At 39.7% G+C, this 20,526-nt stretch overlaps 1 protein-coding gene across 11 annotated transcripts in view; it reads left to right on the top strand.

Annotated features, from left to right (window-relative positions):
- The first annotated feature begins 1,154 nt into the window (after positions 1-1,154).
- ZPLD1 (zona pellucida like domain containing 1) overlaps positions 1,155-20,526 on the top strand; it is a 317,360-nt gene continuing 297,988 nt past the window's right edge. For 4 of the 11 annotated variants that reach the window (XR_011503139.1, XR_006528379.2, XR_006528380.2 and 1 more), the window contains exons 1-2: positions 1,155-1,344; positions 8,580-8,666. The gene's annotated coding sequence lies outside the window, so the exon portion shown is untranslated. Of the gene's footprint in view, positions 1,345-2,071; positions 2,401-8,579; positions 8,667-20,526 lie in introns of those variants that run through there. The other 7 variants (XR_011503141.1, XR_011503142.1, XR_006528381.2 and 4 more) reach the window with 6 other exon arrangements.

A 20,526-nucleotide genomic window follows, 5' to 3' on the forward strand; every position in this document is an offset into this window, starting at 1 on the left:
TGGACCAGCCACATTCAGGTGCTCAACAGCCGCATGTGGCTAGTAGCTTCCATACTGGACAGTGCAGATCTGAGACTGTCTTCTCTACCCTTCCTATTCCAGATGAAAAATCATGATAAATCGTCAAGCATTAAAATTCCTCTGTTAAGAATCTCCAGCCACCCGTTAACCTCATTTGTTTTCAGATCTTGTTCCTGGTGGAGTAGATCTGGTTGCTCTATCTCTAAAATGACTCTTTTCTGCCTTTATCCCTTTTCACACACCCTTCATCTGCCAACCCACCAACACTACCTGGTTCAAGAGCTGAATCCACTTCCTCTCTCAGGAAGCCTTTACCACATCTTGCTCTCTGCTCTCCTTGTACTAAGATTGATAATGAGGTTACCAGTCAATATCTACCTGTGGATGTAGCACCTGGTTCACATCATCTCCTCAACGAGAATCCTTTAACTCTTCTATAGCCTCTCTTTACAAGAGGTCAGAATGAGTGTTCATTGATTGGCTGACCAAGATTTGGTATGCTAAATTTTATAGAAGCATGAATAAATTAAACCATTGCACTGTATTTCTTATTCTATGTAATTTCACTGTTTCGTTCATTCATTTATCTACCAATTCTTAATTGAGCACTTATTCAGAGTCAAAGACTGTGCTAGGCAATGGCAATACAGTATTTCCAATACATCATGTGCATCTTTCAACGTCAGCACAATGTCTCACTCTGAATTTCACAAATGTGGAAACTGAAGTTCGTAAAGTTTCAGGAATTTACCTGGGTTGGGGAACTTATTGGTGGTGGAGCTGGGACGAGAAATAATGTCTTATTTTTTCTCTACCACATTATGCTTCCTCTGCATTGTGATCCCTGGAACCAGTGCACGAGTTTACAAATCCTGTGTAACAATCCTGGATTTTATAGCATACAGCACAGCTAACTAACACCGTTGCATACTGGCACCAATTTTCTGCCTGAAAAATTTCTGTCTCAAGCAGTTTTCCTTTTCTTTACTGTGGCAGATTTTCAAAAGTTCTGCAATTTTCATGAGCAAATCTTAACTTGTGGATTAGAGGCCTTTAGAAGGAAGACAACATGTTCCCAAAAGTTAATTACAGATTTCATTTTTCCATAACTTTCTGCTTCCAGGATTCTGACTCATCAGTCAGTACAACTTTGGCGTGCTCTCACCAACGGGAAGGGCTGCAAGGAAATTTGACTAATGCCATTTCAAGGGTAAAATTCAGTTTAGCCTGGAGCTAGACCTCAAAAGATGAAAATCCAACTTCACAACACTGTCTTCCACCTTGACAAGTGACAGAGTAAGCAGAGTTTGTAATGTTGGCAGTGTAAGTAGTATATATAATATTCTTTACTTAATATCTGAGTCTATATACACAGCTATGACATTTCTTAAACAAAATCTACTTAACTTTTTTCTGCTTTGAGTATTTTGAAAAAGTGTTTTCCTTAATTAGGGTGCTATTTTTAAAGCTGTTATTGTGGTAGAATATTATCTTCACAAAATATGTTTATTAAAGTATTTAAAATGATATATTTTAAGGAATAGTCTTCGTATTACTGGATCTGAATAACTTGAGGTGCTTTTTCCTGGTGTTCACCCCAAACGTACTGGATTTGCATTTTTAACAAATCTGTCAGATGGTTTTTATGCACATGAAATTTTGAGAACCTCTGATTTGATGGAGAGAAGAGTATATGTTTAAAAATATTTGTGTCCCTCAAGACACTGATGTTTTCCTTGCCAGCTGTTTTTCCATCTTATGTTACTAGCTGCAAAATCATCTGCTTTAGAAAGCAATAACTTCTAGTAACGTCTACGTTACTAGAGGTAAAATCAAGCCATGAAATTTATTGACATTACCAGTTATTCTGAAGATTCTAGCTGAATCATTTGCTCAGTTAAATGGATGCATTTATTTAGTTTATTTGAATTTCAATCAGTTAAGTGATCAATAACTATTCTTGGAATAGCTACTTGAGTAATGCTCTGCAGAGAATGCTTACTAATCAAATGCATCACAGAGCTGAGTTTCCAGAGCATGTTGCTAACACTGCCATCATACTGTCAGCCCATTGTATTTACCACTGTGCTCAGTTGCTGTGTCTATCTCCCTACCTCCACGTGAATTCCATGACGGTTAGGCAACAAATCTTACTCATTTTTATGTCTCCAGCTCCCAGGACCATCCTTGGTATGTTATAAGCACCTATTTTATGTCTGTATTTGAATTTTCAAGGAACAAATATGTGGCGGCACAAACATGCGTGACCAGAATATGTTGCAGGAAGTAGAATAGAACGATCAGTGGTTGAATTTGAAAACCAGATGTGTTCAGAGAACACAGGTGACTCTAGAGAAATGTTCAAGGAAGGAAGTCTAGGTGGGTTTCAATTTATGCTTATTATTTTAGTTAAATGTAATGAAAATATACTCTATTAAATGTCATATGATACTTTTCCACATATTATTTCATAAGAATTTCCCAATGCTATTAAAAATTCTCTAAGCAGCATCAATGATTGTATAATGTTTCATTGAATTAATGTACACGTTTTGTACTAATCCCCTCAGGATTTTTCCTAATGTTTTCTTTTTTTCTCTCATAAAGATTGCTTCATTGAATATCATTTTACACATTTCTTTTCTGTCTTTGAATTACATTGGGTCAAATCATATTCACGTATTTTTGAGGTTATTTAAATATGAGATCAAAACACTTTACAAAGTCATACATATATCTTTCTATATATGAATGCCTGAATAGGGCATTTCTTAAAGATATTTCTTAAGGGAATTGCTTGAAATTTAGTGATTTCTCATAGAAGTGACATTCTAAACTGCAGTTGGGTTCCCAGACTGCTTTCTGAATTTTATTTTATCCTTAGAACTGGCTGAAATATTACTTATAATCCCAAATCCGACCTTACTCCAACACATTCAAGTATTGAAACTTGAACCCGATTGCAGAATCCAAGCCAGGTCCAGAGGCTTCACACTCCACATCCTTTGAAGCTTAAAGACGTCTCTAAATCTTCACTTCGTCTGAGCCCCAAGGGAGAAGAAGGGGAGAGGATGTGGTTGGTGGGTGGGATCTCCCAAGGCTGGGTGGTCTGGTCCCATGGCAGCTTGAGGAGGGGCTGGTAGCAGGGGATGTGTGTAAGGATAGATGGAGTGGCAGTGTCTACGAAGGGGATACTCATGCTGGTCACTGTACATTCAGGAAAATAAGCTTGATTATATTGGACCTCGACAAATCTGGATTTTACTCTGTAGCGGTGGGGTGCTGTTGAAAGTACTTTCTTTCTGTGTTTCTGCATGGTTCAAACACATGATTGAAATGAAATTGAAAAGGAAAAGACTCACTGTGTGGATTTGTTAATGCTCTGCCCAGATCCCCTTTGGTCCCTTTTACTGCTTCTGTGCACCCCTCCCCCAGCTTCTGTGAGCTTTCTCTCCTCTTTTTCTTTTAACAGCTTTATTGAGGTATCTTTGAAATATAAAAATTGTATATTTTTAGAGTGTACAACCTGTTGTTTTGATATATGTATATATTGTAAAAAGATCGCCACAGTCAAGCTAATTAACATATTCACCCACCTCTGCATAGTTACCATTGCGTGTGTGTGTAATACCACCTGCACCTGCCACTCTCTTCAGAGGACTGCCTTGGGGCTGTGGGAGCCACTTTGCCACTGGCATGGGGAGCCTGGAATGCTTGGGACCTCACTTGGCAGCTGTTAGCTAGTGACTGCCCCTGGTTCCAAAAGATCGAAAGCTCAGCACTCTTGCCTTGAGTAGGAAAAACGGTGAAGTGTAGTTGCACTTGAGAATTCCCCGCAGGACCAGGCTGAGACTGCTCCGGGAAAGACTGCCTGAAAGCCGCACTGTGCTTGGCTCCTTCCCTGCCTTTAGCTGCTCCCTCGACTCCTTTTCCAATGTCTGCTGGGAGCACTTCCGCAGTAAATGGTTTGCTTGCAAATCCTCCTTCCAGGGCCTGCTTTTGGGGAAGCCGACCTAAGACAACCCTGCCATCATGTGGGTTCAGGCTTCTATGCTTTCTCCTGTTCTTTTAATATCTAAAAACACCTCTTATTTTGAAATCGTACCACATATACAATCTACTTTTATCCCGTTCAATATTATTTCAACTTTGTTATTAGCAGCTATATAATCTTCCACTGGTATCTGCGTTTAATAAACACTTTTGAATTGTCAAATATTTATGCTGTTGCTTTAATTTTATAAGTAATGCTGTGATGAATAATTCAGTCTTTTCCTTACTGTATCACTCTAGGATACATTCACAAAAGGCATGGACATTGTTATAACTTGAACTCTGCCAAAGTTAGACCATTTTAAAGACACTATTAATGAATGGGTGCACTAGTTTTGCCACCCCCTTACTGATACCCAATGAGAATATTATAAGTATTATGTTAACTTCTTAGGTATTACACGGTAATAACCACAGTAACATAATAACAACCATTTATTAAGCACTTCCTTTGTGTTGGGTATTTTATTAGGTGTTTTGCCAAGATTATTTTATTTAATCCTTCAAACAACCATGTGAGATGAGTATAATCATGTGATGAGGGAACTGAAATTGAGAGATGTAAACACTTTGCACGAATCTTATGGCATGGGAGTGGCCCTGCTGGGACTTGAGGTAGTGTCTGGTTCCAACTCTCTGCTCTCCTTCCATTTTCTATCTACCTTGTTGTTAATTTGTATTTCTGTTTTTGTTACTAGCTACATTAAGCATTTCCTCCACTTATTTTTTTGAAAATTATATTTCTTCTTGCATGAATTTTCTGTTTGTGTCTTGCCAGTTCATCTACTGGAGTATCAATGGTTTTTCTCACCAATTTGTGTGATCTTTTTGTATACTGTAGTTGGGAACCCTCTGTGAATAATATTTATTGAAAATATTGGTGTCTATTTCATTTTTTACATTGTATTTATTATAAATATTGAGTTGTTAGATTACTCTTTTTTCTCTATATAAGTTTTTCAAATTTGTCAAAGCATAGACTATTATTCTTCTAAAAAGCTGGTATGCTTTTCTATTTGTTACAATTTCTATGTTTAGATTTTAAAAATGTTTATTTAATCTAAATTGAGTAATATATGTGTGTATAATATATGTATGTGTATAGTCTTCTTTTGGTATATTGACCATTTTGGAGGCAGGAAGAGTAAACTGATGTAGTATAGTGTTTTAGCAAATGAATGTGGAAGTAGGATGGGGTTGTGTGAGGGGAAGTGTTAACACGTATGGAGCGTGTGCTATGTGCTCAGCGTTTTTTGTATAGTCATGGGATCTGGTTAGGAGACTTTCCTATCAACCCACTCTGAATAAGACAGGAGCCTAAAGTAGGGTCATTGCAATATGCGAAGAAAGAGGGAGCAGTCAGACAGGCTCAGATAACTGCTGCATCTCTCCTTTTCTCTTTATGCCACACATTCTGTGTCTAACACTATATCAGGTGGAGAATTTTGAGAATTCTTAGTAATTTTGGGTTTTACATAGAAAAACATTATTTTCTGGTAAGAATGGTTATATGAGCAATTCAGGTAAAAGCAGGTTAATTAGTTTTTTCTGAAGAAGATTCACCCTGAGCTAACATCTGTGGCCAATCTTCCTCTTTTTGTATGTGAGCCACCACCACAGCATGGCCACCGACAGATGAGTGATGCAGGTCCATGCCTGGGAACCGAACCCAGGCTGCTGAAGCAGAGCGTGTGGAAGTTAACCACTAGGCCACTGGGGCTGGCCCAGCAGGTTAATTTTTTGGACCAATTTGTGGGTCTTTAGAAATGATTTTAGCTGATCAAGCTATAATCATGAGATTATTGTCTACTAAACCAGAGAAGTCATGTTTGCATCTATCTATTGTGACTTAAGCATTTTTATGGATTTGATGCTATCGAGAAGAGATTGTTGGAAGTAAATTATGTACTTTTGCTCTTTAGCTGTCGTCTGTAGCTGGTTGCTCATCTTCTGGTTTCTGTGATTTGTTGCAAAGGCAGTTCTTGTGGTGTTGGAAATAGGATAACAGAGTACAACCCACAAGTGGCCCTACTTAAAACCAGTCAAACTAGTTAACCCAGTTACTTTTACAGTTTGGGTGACAAAGTTTTATGGTATTTGAGGAATATAAGGAAACAATATATATAATAATGGCTAACATTTGAATAGAATCTTACTGTTTACACATACTTTCACAATACATTATTTAATTTTCATAATAGCATAAGATAGAATTATCTTGAACCTGGAACCCCACTTCGATTTCCATGCGTTACACAGGGCTGGAATTACTAGAAAAGAAGGTTTAGAATTGCCTAGTAACAAACTTCATATATAAAGGGTTGTGACACAAAAGAGATTCTCCTTCTTAACTTGGAAAGAAAACACAGACAAACGGACAAACAAAAGGAGAGAGGCAGAACCTAAAAAGCAGATCTAAGGAAGAAATTCTTCATAGTGATGACAGTGTCTGAAGGAAGTTTCAGCATTTATTCTCTAGTTTAAATCTACTCTTTGGGATGATTTGTAAATACTTAAGCCTGACAGCTAGAAACTCAATAATTGACATCTCCAAATCACATGGGAGATTTTTAAAAAACTTTTTATTAAGATTATGATAGTTTACAATCTTGTGAAATTTCAGTTGTACGTTATTGTTAGTCGTGTTGTAGGTGCACCACTTCACCCTTTGTGCCGCCCCCCCCCCCCCGCCCTTTCCCCTGGTAATCACCAATCAGTTCTCTTTGTCTCTATGTTTAACTTCCACCTATGAGTGGAGTCATACAGAGTTCGTCTTTCTCTATCTGGCTTATTTCACTTAACATAATACCTTCAAGGTCCATCCATTTCATTGTGAATGGGACGATTTTATCTTTTTTATGGCCTAGTAGTATTCCATTGTATATATATACACCGTATCTTCTTTATCCAATCATGTGTCGATGGGCACTTAGGTTGCTTCCACATCTTGGCTATTGTAAATAATGCTGCAATGAACATAGGGGTGCATGGGACTTTTGGAATTGCTGATTTCAAGTTCTTTGGATAGATACCCAGTAGTGGGATGGCTGGGTCATAAGGTATTTCTATTTTTAATTTTTTGAGAAATATCCAGGCTGTTTTCCATAGTGGCTGCACCAGTTTGCATTCCCACCAACAGTGTATGAGGGTTCCTTTTTCTCCACAACCTCTCCAACATTTGTCACTTTTTGTTTTGGATATTTTTGCCATTTTAACAGGTATAAGGTGATATCTTAGTGCAGTTTTGATTTGCATTTCCCTAATGATTAGTGATGATGAGCATCTTTTCATGTGCCTATTGGCCATCCGTATATATTCTTTGGAGAAATGTCTGTTCATGTCCTCTGCCCATTTTTCGATCGGATTGTTTGATTTTTTGTTGTTGAGCTGTGTGAGTTCTTTATATATTATGGAGATTAACCCTTTGTCAGATAAATAACTTGTAAATATTTTTTCCCAATTAGTGGGTTGTTTTTTTGTTTCAATTCTGTTTTCCCTTGCCTTGAAGAAGCTCTTTAGTCTGATGAAGTCCACATGGGAGATTTTTAAGTAGTGACTCTCCACTCTTCAATGTTGATGGTGGCGGTGATGAAAGTTAATGTTTACTGAGACTGTGGATCATGTATCATGCTGACAGATTGATATGAAATATATCATAATGCTCACAATAACCTGAGGAAACCAGCCCCATTACCCTCATTTTCAAACTAGGGAAGATGAAGCCTAGACAGATTGATTAACAGCCAGGAAGTCACTGGGCTGTGATTGGATATCAGATTACCTGACTGAAAAGTTTGCCTATGTAGAGATTATACTCCACTGTAGGACAGGTATTCGGGACCTCCTGGAGGAGTTGCCTGAACGAAAAGATTGCTATTTAGCACTATGTTCTAACCAGGTCAGCTGCTCAGCCCAATTTCACACAATAGTCACTGGTTATTCATGTTGGCCTTCGCCAAGCAGCCTGGAGAACCTGTTATGCAGGCCATAGGGCTGAGTTCACTTCTCCACTGGCCCACTGAGAAGTGCCTGGTGCCCTCGTGAGGCAGCACTCACGGCCAGAAGTGGGAAGGAGGGTGAGGCCACTCAGCATCAACTCTGTTATCTCAACATCTGGCTTTGCTCTGTTGCTAATCATGCCTATTTTATAGATGAGAAACCTGAGGCTCAGAGAGAGTTTCCTGCTTTTCTTAAATGTTTATCCTTTTAATAGCAGGAAGAGCAGGAAATGTTTTGGACTTGAAGAGGTTTCCATCAAACATAAATGGTGTGGAAGATAAAGATCTCAAGATCTCCTCCTTTGGAAAGCACCTCTGGAAACTCAATACACTCCAGAACATCCATCACTCTAGATTATTTCTTTAGGGAGTAAAAAGCTTTCTATATTTGGTTCAGTTCTAAAAATACTAGGCTCTGATAGAGAAGAGATATTTCTCTGCTGTGAAAATAAAATTTCTTCTTTTTTCTTCTCGGAACGGTGACTTCCTTGTTTTTTGCCTTTTCAGAGAATGTGTGTTCTGTCAGCAGCTAAGAGCACAGATCTGGGTGCTGATCAAGACCCTGAAGCAGGCCTGAGAAAACACAGAACTGAGGTAAAGAGTTCCGGGAAACATTGCAAAGGCTGTCACGATGTTCTGTGGTATTTCAAGTGCTTAGAAGAAGGTGAACCTGAGGTGACTATGAAGAAGGTAGAGGCGCAGAAGAAGGTAGTCTGAGAAATGGAAAACTCTGAAAAGAAAAATGTGAATTTTTCTTTTCAGAGTAATGTAAGGATGGCTTTTTGGTTTTTTTTTGTTAAAAAGAGGAAACGTTAGCCAACTTGAGTTTGGGTCATGCTTTGGATAAAATTGAAATCCTTTATTACGCTCTTCAAGGCTTCTCATCTGTGGCTTCACTGAGCTCACCGCCTGCCACTCTCTCCTCACGCACGGTGCTCGAGGCACACTGGCCTTCCTGCATTTCTGCGTCCACTTGCTTTGGCCTGAGGGCCATCAGCATTTGCCATTCCCTCTGCCTGAGATGCCTTCCCTACTCTGTTCCTCTGGCGGGTCATTCTCATCCAGCAGGTCTCCCTCGAATGCCTTTGCCAGATGGCCCTGGTGAGCCTGGTGCTCCCCGCCCCAGTCTGCTGCTCTCATCCGTGGTCCTCCTCTCCTCTGGGACACGTGAGAAGATCATACTTTCCTCACACCTTGTAGTCAGGCAGGATTGTGGTACAAGTTTTGGCCAACGGGGCATAGATGAAAGCGATGTGATGGTGCAGGCTCATCAGCCTTGGTGGTACCCAGGGGTGAGAACACGGAGCAGAGCCCCGCTGAGGCATGGGGTATGGGGCATGCATAAAAGAAAAACTCCAACTGTCTTGCCTTAGGACACTGAGATTTTGGGTGTTGTTTATTATTGCAAGGTAATTACCCCATCTGGTCTAAAACACCATCCTTCTGTTTTATTTTCTTCAGAGGACCTGTCCCTCTTTGAAAGGTTTCATTTCTTTATTATTAATCTGTCTGCCCCTTCCAAACATGGCCAGGTGCATCAGTAGCACACACTACAGTAAGAGATTAGCTTTCCATTTGTCTGTGGATCCCCATCCATCTCAAACAATCTTAAACAAGTCTTTCAGAATAGCCCTTACACGGGCTCTGACACGGATCTGGTGGATAAGGAGCGACCCGTGAACGGCCCTTGCTGAAGTAGGCTGGGTGCCCAGGCCCTCGATGCTCTCCCTGCCCCAGCCCTTTCCTCTGAGAGGGAAGTGCCTAACTTGTTCTAGAAGGGTTATAAACTGAGCAGGACCAGACAGAATGTGTATTGTTTCCCGTCCCTAAAGTGGGTCTCCTCCCAACACGTACACTAGGAAAGAAGAGGGTGTGTGTTTCTGGAACCTCCACAGATTCTGTTCTTTCCATTCATCACTCTATTCACCTAGATAGAACCAATACCCCCCAGGTAAGTGCAACATGGTGACCCCGACTGTTGCAGCTCCCTAGTCCTGCCTTGGATGGGAATTCAGGGTGAAAAACCTTTATGGAATGCCTCCATTAGAAAATGAAGGGATTGTGCTGCATCGGCAGTTTCCAGACGGCGTCCCCTGAGGTGCCGTGGGGCTTCACAGGGGGAACGGCAGGCATCTATTGCAAGCCGACCTTCATCTCTCTTTCCCTCGCTTGCTCCCTCTTCAACCAAAGCATCTCTGTTGGTTTAATCTGTTTTATACATTTTGAGGGGTCTGTATAGTTTTCATTTGAAAAGGGATTTATTATTTTTAAAAAAATTTCAAAAAAATTGGACTAGATATTTCTAAAACCCCTTCTGCTTCTAATGTTCTAGGAATCTAGGAGCCTAGTATGGTCAAAGTACTGGCTGGGCATGGGGCACAGTGGGCCACCTGGAAGTGAGGAAGACATCACCGCTGACCTTCCAGGAACTGACTGTAGCAGAAGAAAGATACTCTTACATGAATAATATCAGGATATGAGTAAAGGTGGGGGAAGGAGGGAGGAGAGAACCAAGTGTGGAATGTCGATGAAAGTCACCACCAAATGCAAACCCTACTCTTGTGGGCCCTTCCCAACCCCATCCCAGCAGCATGGTTGATGATGGGGAACCTTCTCCAAGTCTGGACACAGGCCCTGACTGCTTCTAAACTGACTTTGGTACCCCAGTTCCCCAGTACTGACCTTCTGGCTTTGTTTTTTTTTTTTCATTCATGAGACTTTTTGTCTGATATATTCCATGTCCTTAGCAATCTTATTTCTTATTAAAAATGTTGGTAACACATATCTTGGCAATTTCAATTAGAAGTTAAATACTATAAAGACATAAAATTTACTCCAATGTCAGTAACTTCAGAGATGGGAAATGTTGACAGCTATGGCATATCAAATTTATAGATTTCAGTGTCACTGGCCACCCTGCCACCTGTGACCACGTGGATATGAAGGTGTTGCCGTGTCTTACTTTAGCAGAGTGGTCCAACTCTCCGTGCTTCCAGCACAGGCTCTGCCACGAGCTGCCTTGGAATTTCAGGCTATTTCATTTCTCTTGGCTTCAGTTTCTTCTGTGCACAGAAAGGTTAGACCTTATTATATTATTGTATTTTAATCTTTCTCTTCTTTTTGGTCATGCATTTATTTATTTAAATTTCTAATTTTTAATAAAGACAATATGTTCATAGGCCTTAAAATCTAAATGGTACCCACACACATACAGTCAGGCTTCTTGCTCCCACTCCTGTCTTCTGTTTGATCTCCACCCCTTCCCATAGGTAACTGTTTTTATTAGTCTTTTTGGGTCTTCTTCCAGAAATTCTTCTTGCAGCCAGTCTGATAACAAATATGTTGTCCCCCTTGTTCTTAATACGACAGGAGCACATTGTATGTATCCTCTGTACCTAAAAATCTACCTTTTCTATAGATAGAATATGCCTTCATTCTTGTACAGCTGGTTAGCATTCCATTTTATTGATATAGTTTAATGTTTTTGGCTAATCTGCTAATGATAGCTGTATGGATTGCTTATCTTTTTCTATTATAACTATGTTGTGATAAATAATCTTGTGCATATGTCCTTTCTAATGTGTGCAAATAAAACTGAGAATAAATTCCTAAAAGTGGGATTGCTAGGTCAAAGGGTGTACACCCTTCGTAAATTTGATAGCTATTGTCAAATTGCCCTCCATAGGCATTGCACTACCTGACCCTTCCACTAGGAATGTATGAAAGTGCCTGTTTCTCCACAGCCTCACCATCAGAATGTGGCATCAAACTCTTGAATTCATGCTAATCTAGTAGCTTAGATATGGTATTTCAATGCAATTTTTATTTGCATTTCTCTCTTTATGATTCAGGTTAATCATCTTTTAAACATTCAAGAACTATTTGTAATTTTAAGAATCTGTTCTTGAGCCTGAGTTTTCTCATAGGCTTATGGCAAAACAACGCTCCTCTGGTTTATCCACAGCTTCATCAAGCCACATCCCAAAACTATGGATGCCCACAGTGTTCTCTCTAGCCTTCTCATTGATTTTACCCTGGGAAACACTCTTAGCCTATCCTTCATCTTCCCCTGTTCATTTCCTTTTATGTCAACATTATGCTTTCCTTTGTATGGAATTGCTTTCCAGTAGGAACTCTCGTAGCCAAAGCACTTGCTGATACATTCACTAGGATTACCTCATTGCTACACAATTCCCTACGGTCTCATTAAGTATAAAAATCAAAAACAAAAGAACAAGGAACAACAACCAAAAACTAGACCTTTCCCTCTTTGTGTTCAAATCCAAGAAGACTGGATATTCTTTCACTGAAGAGAGAGTGATCAGTGTCATCAACATGTGGAATTTTCTTGTGATTTTGGCCTGACAGGACTATTTGTACATAGATACTGTGTAAAGTCATATTTGTATCCAGATGCTAATTCGAGGTGGAGACCGAGAGGGACTTGGCAAAGAGGATGATATGTGAGGGTTCTTGGCAAATATGAAAGCGTGTAGAAAGAGATCGTGGGGTGTGGTAGCATCTGATCTCTACATCCTGATGCATCCATCAACTTTGTTGCTTTTAAAGTATCTGGGTTATAGTATTGGACATGACACAGCGTCTATATCCTCTGGCTGAGGGCTTTCAAAGACAAAGCACAGCACCTCAGCTTTCCTTACGCATAGTAAGCCCCCAAGCACATTATCTAGATAGTCACCAGCATAATGCAGATAATTTTGACAGGATGGATGTGACCCAGGGTTGGCTTCATGGGTGTGTGAACTGTGCAACTGCATAGAGCCCTGTACTCAAAGGGCCTCATGCTTGGTTAATGCTCTGCTGTCACCATAGTGAAATTCTTAATAATTTTTGACCAAGGGGGCTGGTCTCTCATTTTTATTCTGACTGAGTCCCACAAATTATGTAGCTGCTCCTGAAGTTAAATTGCCTGGTAAATCAAGTCTGTTTGTAGAGCAGAGTCCAATGGATTAGTATTATGAAACATCTGCAAATATCCTTCCTTCTATTAAGGTAATTGACACTTCTGTTTGTAAATTTTGGTTGGAAGTGATACCTCTATCATCGGTTTCGACAGAAAACAACGTGTATTTATTTTAATCTTTCATACCCTACTTTAAAGAGCAGACCAGATACAGCCATGAAGTGCAAAAGGATGAGTGAAGTATTTTCCCTGTGCTCCTGTGAGTCAAGACAGAGAACACCACTAAAATCTATTTGAAAATTGTACTAAGAATAGCCATTTCCTTCCCCCATAGACATGCTATGTCTCATTCCCACATACAAATTTAAGTTTAAAATCTTAATTCAAGTTACTTGCAAAGAAGACATCCAAAAAGACTTGAAGATTCAAATTTGCCTCTTGGGACCTAGAGTTTTAACCATTGTTTGATAAGTGGTTACAAAATAATCCAATACTAAAATAACCTTCCAAATTAAGATACTCAAAAGTTTGACCTGAAGATATTCTAAATAATTTCATTCCCTTCTTTGAGTCTACAAATTTAAGAAGAAGGTGAGTAATCTGCATTCAGAGGGTAAAACTCAAGGCAAGCATGTATTGTTCTGGGTTGGGATGAAAAAACAAACACACCCTCTAGAAGCAAAAACAAAGTTAGGCTGACTTCAATGTTAGGGATGCTGTTGCACAATCAATTCACTGTGTTGTAATTGGAAGTGTGAGAACCCCGTTTAATAAAGAGGTTGAAGCCCTAGAGAAGGGAGGAGTACGTATGAAGTTATTTTTGTTTTTACCAACTGGGACCTCTGTGGTTTGGTGACAGCCACTGTGCTTCTGCATATGGCAGGAAGGCTTGATTTAGATACAGTGCCTTACTCTGTGTGCTTAAATACAGGGCCACAGTTTAATTTTCTCATCAGCACTTCTAGCCCAGATGTAATATTCCTTTTGAAAACTCCTTAAATAAATATTGCCAGAGATCCCAGAGAGCTCCCTTGATGCCAGTGAACTGAAAACATAGGTCACTTTCTTCAGCTACAAGAGCAGCAGAGCAAGTGTGGTAGAGGTATTGTCTCTAGGGGCTGATCCTTTTTATCCATCTACGTGATTTTGAATTTAAACCATTTTTCAACTTGGATAATTCACTTTCTTAAATTTTAATGCATTTCAGTTGGTAGTTTCATGGTTGTCTTTCATTATCTCAAGAGGTATTGCTTTCCAATTTCCCATAATTTTTAGATATAGCTAAACAAGCAGTAGAACACATTTGTTGACTCAACCTGATTCCACCAGGATCTGTGTATAATAATTAAGAAGCTATTGCTTTAGTCTTTGGAGATTGATGAGTCCAATAGGAGCAGTTAATTTAATTTTAAGTGTCTTCAGTCTTATTGTCATTGAGAACCTGTCCTTGGCTGAGATTACATTTGCTTGGTCATTTCAATGAGGCTGCTCTCTGGGAACTTGACCACAGGATCACTGGTTTCCACTGATTTGAGCTAAAGTTGGAATAGCAAGTAGGAAAGATGGGGTGTTGGGAAGCTCAGTATATTATGAGTTTAACAAGTCATTCAAAATCTAATGCATAATGCTAGTGCCATTCGTTGGGTTTCTTGTGCACACTAAACTCTTTATTTTTTTAAAACTTTTTTAAAGATTGGCCCTGAGATAACATCTGTTGCCAATATATTTTTTTCTTCTTCTCCCTAAAGCCCCCCAGTACGTAGTTATATATTCTAGTTGTAGATCCTTCTAGTTCTGCTATGTGGCACGCCGCCTCAGCATGGCCTGATGACCAGGGCTAGGTTCGCGCCCAGGATCTGAACTGGCGGAACCCTAGGCCTCCGAAGCAGAGCGCACAAACTTAATGACTCAGCCATGGGGCCAGCCCCTAAACCCTTTAAAGATATGTGTTCATCTAACTTCCCCCTCCCCTGCCCCCAGTAATCTCGTATAGTGTTATGATCAAAGAGGTAAGAACTTGCTTGAGCTCTTAGAATGTAACAGTGTTGAAGGTGTGCTGACTCCAGGTCCCACTCCAAAAATCCAGGTTTTAACCACTCTCTCTTACTTGAGTTTTTTAATATGGAAACCAAATGATTTTTATTATTGAGTCCTATTAGGGTACAATTATTTCCTTCAAGTCCTTTGGTAAATAAGCAATAACATCTTATCATAGGCCACTTAGGGTCCAGATAGTGTCATCTGTGGCTTTTTATCCTTGGTTTGCCCTTATGGTTTTTTAGGAAGACAGATACTCCGCACATGTACATTATTGCTCTCAGGGGAGAATTATGCTTCTTGGTAATGCTAATTTCACTTATTACAGAGCACAAAATAAGACCATCACTAACCGTCTACCAGAGTATCATTTCCACTGCCAGATATAGTGAGTTTAGGGGCAGTTATGCAGTTCCAGGCACCATCATCCCCATCATGATCAATAATAGCAGCTACATGTATTGAGCACTTACTCTTTGCCCAGCTCTACTCTAAGGGATTTATAAATGCTGTATCTAATCTTCACAGTAACTGCACAAAATAGGTCGTCCTGATCTTCCCATTTTATGGTGGGGAAAGCTGGATTCAGAGTTAAATAAATTTGCCCAAGATAATGGAACAAACTCATGACTTAGAGTTGAACATCTTAGATTCACATCCAACTCTGTATCCTACCAACTTCTCTGTAGCTTCAGTTATGTTATTTAATGTCTCTAGGCTTGTATTTTTGCATTATAAAAGTAATAAATGTTCATGCTGGATAATTTGGAAAATATAGAAAAAATATTGGGGCAAGGAGAACAATCACCTAGGTCCTACTCCCCAAACACAGTCACTGTTGACGTGTTGGTAGCTTTTATTTATATACTTAGTAATGAAGAGAGCTGTTTTCCTTTTTCTTTTAAAAACAGAGTTGTAATCTCACCATATGTAGAATTTTTAAAAATAGATTTTATTGTCTAGGACTGTTTTAGATTGAAAGAAAAAAATTTTGGAAGATAGTACAGAAAGTGCCACATTCAATTTCCCCGGTTATTAGCATCTTAATTTAGTACAGTGCATTTGTTATAGTTAATTAGCCAATATCAATACATTATTATTATATTAAAATATTATATGTTATGGGGCTGGCCCCGTGGCCAAATGGTTAAGTTCGCGCGCTCTGGGGCAGGCGGCCCAGTGTTTCGTTGGTTCGAATCCTGGGCGCGGACATGACACTGCTCATCAAACCACGCTGAGGCAGCGTCCCACATGCCACAACTAGAAGGACCCACAGCGAAGAATATACAACTATGTACGGGGGGGCTTTGGGGAGAAAAAGGAAAAAAATAAAATCTTTAAAAAAAAATATTATATGTTATATATTATATTATTATAATCCCCATAGTTTATTCAGACTTCCTTAACTTTTTCTAATGTCCTTTTTCTGTCCAGGATCCCATCCAGAACCCCACATTGCATTTAGTTGCTATGTCTCCTTAGTTTCCTCTTGGCTGTAACGGCTTATCAAACTTATCTTGTTTTTAATGACCTTGACAATTTCGAGGAGTACTGCGCATGTATTTTGAAAGGGTTTGCCAAATCTGAATTTTGATAGTAATTTTAAGGTAGGAGAGTTCCGAGTGATAGGGCTTATTATCAAACTAAAAATTTTGATTTGGGAAAGGATATGGTAGCTTTAAGAAGTTATTAAACAGGTGTCAATTATTAAATTGATTAAATTAAATTGGGTTGAAAATTGGTAGTTCATATAAAATGCATTTAGGAAATATATAAAATAGTTCATGTGATGAGACAGAAATTAAGGTATGGCGGTTTCACAGCCTGTCTCTCACCTTTTCACCCACAGCCAACTAACTCCACCCCAATCTTTGAGGATAAAAAGGGCAGAAGTTGTATAAGTAGGTTTTCTCAAGAAAATTAATCAAGAAAACAGGAACTACATTCCCCTGGGTCCTGCATCCAGTGAGGGGATGGCAAATACTAGCAGTGTTCAACATAGTTAATGTAAATATTTTGAAGTCTAATGTGTTTTGTCACATTGTTGATCCCGTTGATTTGCATAGATCGACACCAAAAAGACTCAGAAGGATAGATTAATTATGCTGAGGTCGATATTGTTGCTGTGTGGAGATGGGGCCAGAGAAATAGTATCCGATCCTGTTTAGGACGCAGAAATCATCTGTCTTAGCTCAGATTGCCAAACAAAATATCATAGACTGAGTGGCTGAAACAACAGAAATTTATTTCTCATAGTTCTGGAGGTTAGGCATCCAAGGTCAGGGTCTGGCCAGGTAGGTTTCATTCTGAGGTCTCTTCTCTTGACTTGTAGGTCACTGTGTGCTCACATCACCTCTTCTTTGTGTGCTCATGGAGAGGGAGAGAGCAAGCTCTCTAATGTCTCTTCTTATAAGAGCATTAATCCCATCATGAGGGCCCCACCCTCATGATTTCTTCTAACCTAATTACCTCCCCAAGGCTTCATCTCCAAATATCGTCGAATTGGGAAGTAGGGCTCCAACATATGAATTTTGAGATGACAACATTCAGCCCATAATAACATCTGAGATTTAACGAAGCATACTTGCCACAGCATGGCTTGACAAGCAGTGCATGTGTGTATACACCACGTTCATACACACCACGTACACAAAAGGAAAGATTCATGGTAGATCATGGACTGCATATTAGTCACTTCTGTTATTTCCCATTTAAGCTACTACATCAGTTTTTTAAAAAGTCAGGCGCATTTAATAGTAAACATGAATGTTAGTAATTAACTAAAGAGTGGTTTATTTTCTCATGTAACAAGAAACCCAGAGATGGATGGTTGTGGTGGTGTTGGCTCAACAGCTTGAGGCTGTTGGGACTGAAGTCTTTATGATTCTCTTGTCTTTCTTTCATGGCTGCAAAATGATGGCTGTAGCTGCCTTTTCAGCGTTCGTATCCACATTCCAGGGAGGGGAAAGGAAAAATGGGAAAAAGCAAAAAGGTGCATGCCAGCTGAGTCTTTTAAGGACTTTTCTAGAAGCCCCACCCAATGACTTCAACTTACATTTTTTTTTTTTTTTGGAAGATTAACCCTGAGCTAACATCTGTCAATCCTCCTGTTTTTGCTGAGGAAGACTGGCCCTGAGCTAACATCTGTGCCCATCTTCCTCTACTTTATATGTGGGACGCTTGCCACAGCATGGCTTGACAAGCAGTGCCATGTCTGCATCCAGGATATCCGAACCAGTGAACCTCGGGCTGCTGAAGCAGAATGTGGGCACTTAACCGCTGCGCCACCAGGCCAGCCCCTCAACTTACATTTTATCGACCAGAACTATGTTCCATGGCTACAATTACCTGTAAGGAAAGCTGGGAAATATAAATTTTATCAGGGAACATTAGTATACCCTCTAATGTGGATTCTGTTAATAAGCGAGAAGAGAAATGGATATTAGGTGGGAAGCCAGCAGTATGTGCCATAGCTGCATCCCAAGAGCTGAAAAAAAAAAAAGGGAATTGACAGACCCTCTCTCAATGGGTAGATAGTCCTCTCACACAGCAAAAGAGAAGTTTAGGAAATTCCTGCCCCAAAGAGTTGTTTAAACAGTATACCTCAAAAGGAAGTCTTATTTAAGGGATAGGAGAAGACAGCATACTTTGGACACCGGAGTTTTTACTGAGAGGACAGCCATTGGTTTAATTCATTTCCAACCTGAGGACAGTTGTTGGTAGTTGGCAGGTGTGCTACTTCAAGACTGACTTTCGGCTCTCATGGTGGTTTCCGCTTCCGGCTTCCTGTGGTTGGAGTACACTGTTTTCTTTCATTCAGAGACATCTTGTTCTTGTCTGAGTCACTATACCATTACTCATCTTGTGTTGGCTCCTTGCTGGGGTTTCCTTAAGGCCATCCAAAGAGATTTAGGGCCACGAAAACACTGAACTGCTGAAGATCAAGGGTAGGGTGTTAGGAGATGTGCACTATTTGTAGTTCTTTCGGGGTCACACTGAGCAAGTCAAGGTTTTTAAATTTGTAAATCAATGAATAGCTACTCTCTTTTCTGATATAAGAAAGATGGAAAGGAAATTCACTTGCTTCCTAAAAAAGCTAAGGTTCTAGATCACTATGGTCACAATGCATAACGTGAGTCATGTGGAGGATGGAATAGAAGCCAGAGACACTTGGATGGGACTTTCAGTAACCCAGGTGAGGGGTTATGAGAGAAAATAGGAGATTCATGCAAGAAACAAAGCTGGGACAGAAGGCACGTGGTGTGGCTACTGATCGGATGTATAAGAAGAAGGAGACAGAGGAGAGAAGGCAGAGGGAGGAGTCACAGTTGACTTAGGCTTCAGGACTCTTGAGTCTGAGAGAATGGAGCTGCCTTGGGGGTAGAGAAATTCAGGGTGGGATGTGTTTGGGGGTAACAGTAGGGACGATGCGTCCTGTGTCTGTCCCTCATATACATTCTGGGAGGTAGAGGATGGAAGTCTGGTTGAATGGGCGGACTGAGAGAGGGTCTGCTGTGGCTATTAAAGTGCTCAGTTGCAAATCTCTTCCCAAGCACTTTGTGACAGCATTGAATTTGAATCTTGAATTCAGATCCTTTGGGCAATGTGCATAAAACTACATTCTACATTAAATGCAGTCAGAATTTGCATTTCCTCACTATCCCATCTCTTCCCATCTCTTCCATATCCCTGAGCCTGAATTATCACATGCTCCAGAAAGAGGCAAATTAAGCTTAATGTTTTAAATAATTTTTTCTTTAAAAATTTAAAATAATATTGCCTATTTCAGATTTAAGAGAGCATCATTTTGTGTTTGCCAAATTGCCACCTGGTTTTACCAATCCAACAGTTTCCAACTGGCAGAGTTCCATCCCTGAGAGATGAGGGCACACCAAAACAGGATCCTATCTCTTTTGAAGACCTTTAAGCTTGCTGTTATATAGCTCTGCTAGTAAGTGTGTATGCTTTGTTAGCTCTATCTTGGTTCCATTTTATGTTCCCATCCTTGTTTATTTAAATCTATTTAAAGTAATATTTTATATATCATATATCTCACTGTAAGCTTCTTCAAGTGATTTTTATAACTGGAAGTAACTGTGTAGGCTTCAGTGAGGTCCCAGAAGCTCCCTCAAGTCTGATTGTGGAAGTGGATTAGTGATAGAAATCTTTTCTGTTTTTGCTGAAGAAGTTATTTCTTTCATATATTTTCTTAGATGTCACCAGTCAGTGGGTACACATATCAGTCAAAAAAACAACAAGAAAAAAACCTAGAGTTTGTTGAGCATTTTTTATGTCAGAAACCCTTCGAAGGTCTTCATTATTTAATCCTCATAACAATTTCATGAGTTAGGGCCTACGATTATCCCCATTTTACAGATGTGCAAATTGAGACTGAGAGATGTTAGCGAATGGTTTGCACACTGTCACACAGCCAGTTAGTGTGGAGCCTAGTTTGAGCCCAGGCCATTGGATTCCTGAGCCCACATGATTAAC

The sequence above is a fragment of the Equus asinus genome, chromosome 5 (assembly GCF_041296235.1).
Source record: "Equus asinus isolate D_3611 breed Donkey chromosome 5, EquAss-T2T_v2, whole genome shotgun sequence".
Lineage (NCBI taxonomy): Eukaryota > Metazoa > Chordata > Mammalia > Perissodactyla > Equidae > Equus > Equus asinus.